Below are 2,604 nucleotides of genomic sequence, written 5' to 3'. Positions count from 1 at the left end.
ATACGAGTGCTCATCTCCAACAGTTCCTAGAGATCTACAACACTTTCACCATCAAGGGAGTTACCAGAGATGCCATATTACTTCGCCTCTTCACATTTTTACTTTTGGGGATGGCGAAGCAATGGTTCTATGCCAACAAAGATAGAAATACTACATGGGACAACTGCTCCGCTGTCTTCCTAGCAAAGTTTTTTCCCACAGGCAAGACCAATGCTCTACATAGAAGAATTTCAAGTTTTCAGTAGCAACATGATGAATCTATCCCTGAGGCATGGGAACACTTCCAAGATTACATATCAGAATGTCCTCACCATGGGATGGAGGATTGGCTACTCATGCAAACTTTCTACCATGGGTTGACAAACAACATCGTGAGAATATGGATGCCGTTGCTGGAGGTGCATTCTTATCATTCACATTTGCACAAGCAACAACTCTCATGGAGAAGATGGTGTCCAACCAAGGTTGGAATGAAGAACGTCTTCAAACCCACAAGAGAGGTGGAGGTATGCATCAACTGTGGCAGAACCTCCTAAATTATAGGGCCCATATGCACCTGTCACTGTCCAATGACCTTTGACATCTATACATATGTTTTGGGTAACTTAAGAAGACTGTCGGGTGTCCTTGGGGAACCCCGAATCATCCACGATTTCCGAGCAGGATCACATTACAGAGTCATTGTAGTATTACAACATTTATTCAAATATATACATCAGAGTAAAAACAACGGAAGTCTTACAATAACTTAGTTTACAAACCAGTGGTTTCAAACCTTACCAACTAAGTTTGATAGTTAATACAAAACATAGTAGTGGAGTGGCATTATACATAATACAAAACACACAATAGAACTGCCCTGCCCAAGGGCCACACATTTACTTCTCATCGTCAGATCGAACAATAGTCATGTAGCACGATCCAAAACAGATCTGCTCATGAGGCTCACCTGCAACAAGGGTCAACGAACCCTGAGTACAAAAGTACTCAACAAGACTTAACCAAAATAAAATTGAGAAGACTCAGGAATGTACGCTCAGGGATTCAAGGTAGGGCTTTAGCAATAATCAAAGTTCTTTTGCGTAAAAGCTTTTTAACAAAATTCATTATTTCGACAGTTAAAACTTCATAAGATCATATACAAAGATGACACGATCTGTAATGAGATCATGAAACTTCATATCCAACACCTTCTCAAATTTCAGTTATTACACTACGATGATGAACAGAGAAGTGGGGCTCCATAACTGAGGAGCAACAATGATTCAAACCGATTATAACCTAGCTGGGGATTCCAGACCACACGACATATGTAGGTCCCCGACCTACATATACCAACCTATTCTCGGATCCTCTAAAACAAGAACGGGTCCACGCCACCCGAGAATACAGTACTCCACCAATCCAGCCCATTGCCACGTGGGTACACGCTATTCCCGCCATCTCTCCACTCCTAGTGCGCGAGTAGCCATTCTCGTAATAGAATTGCCAAGTTAAGGCTTACCGGAGTATGTGGTTAGTACTACAAATTCTCACCGCACATAGTTCAACAACGGACGGACCTTAACCGACACAGACGGAAAGTACCCGCTCATAAGACCTCCATGTCTTGTGGCTCACACACACCGAGTCCGCCTGGTCTAGATTTATTACTTCACATGCTCATATTTCATGATAACATAAGTAACCAAAGATCCATTTAAAACTCGCAGGTGACAGGTAATCACCCGACTAACCATGACTAAGCATAACTAGTCATTTACGAATAAAATAGGTAATCAAGGTAGATATGGAAAAGCAAGGCTGATAATGCACCAATTAGGTTTCCACTTGACTTCTAATCACTTAACGCAGTACAGGAAAGCAAAAGCGAAATTAATTTGTAAAACACAAGGTAGGGTTGTATGCATCCGGGGCTTGCCTTCGTTGATGGAAAAGTCCAGTTCCTGCGACGTTCCACAAGTATTCGATCCGACCTCAACAGATGGATTAACCTCCTCAACCACTTGATTAACTACCATGTGTTCACCTTCGTTCACTACACGTAGGAACAATGTCATGTTTAACATGATGCGAGATATAAAACATGATACTCGATGATGGATGCAAAAGTTAATAACTTGAATACAACTTTCCTTCGCGGTATAGTTACAAATAATTATCATAAAGCATTTTTAGTCGTTCTTCTAATAAGTCAAAGGTTCACTTATTATACATGCTTACCAACTAAAGCCTCATCATGAAAAGACATGTATAAACAATATACAAGGAAATGTATAACTTTTACTTTTTACCCAAGAGGTTGCATCTAAGAAGTAATCAAGTTTATTAACATGCATTTACTAACGAAATTCTTAACTAAGTCATTTAGAATTATTAACTAAAGGGCGAACCTAAACATATCAAGAAGGTAATCACTTGGCCATGACATAGCAGGGGTGGGGTGTTTCATGATCTATAATCAACTAAAAAAATCAGGACATCTTATGATCTAGGTTTATCATTTTGACAATTATTAACTAATAATTAAGGCATATAAATAAGAGTATAATTAAACATCATCAAATTAATTCCAAAGTTTTTGTGGAGGTAGGCTTTAACAAT

At 39.4% G+C, this 2,604-nt stretch overlaps 1 non-coding gene across 1 annotated transcript; it reads right to left on the bottom strand.

Moving 5' to 3' along the window:
• Window positions 1-210: 210 nt before the first annotated feature.
• On the bottom strand, window positions 211-319 carry LOC136498796 (small nucleolar RNA R71). Its single transcript, XR_010769794.1, has one exon. It is a non-coding gene; the product is annotated as a small nucleolar RNA R71 (small nucleolar RNA).
• Window positions 320-2,604: the final 2,285 nt, after the last annotated feature.

Source organism: Miscanthus floridulus, chromosome 12 (assembly GCF_019320115.1).
Source record: "Miscanthus floridulus cultivar M001 chromosome 12, ASM1932011v1, whole genome shotgun sequence".
Classification (NCBI taxonomy): Eukaryota; Viridiplantae; Streptophyta; class Magnoliopsida; order Poales; family Poaceae; genus Miscanthus; species Miscanthus floridulus.
The sequence above is the reverse complement of the archived record's forward strand: the minus strand, read 5'-3'. Positions and strand labels throughout refer to the sequence as shown.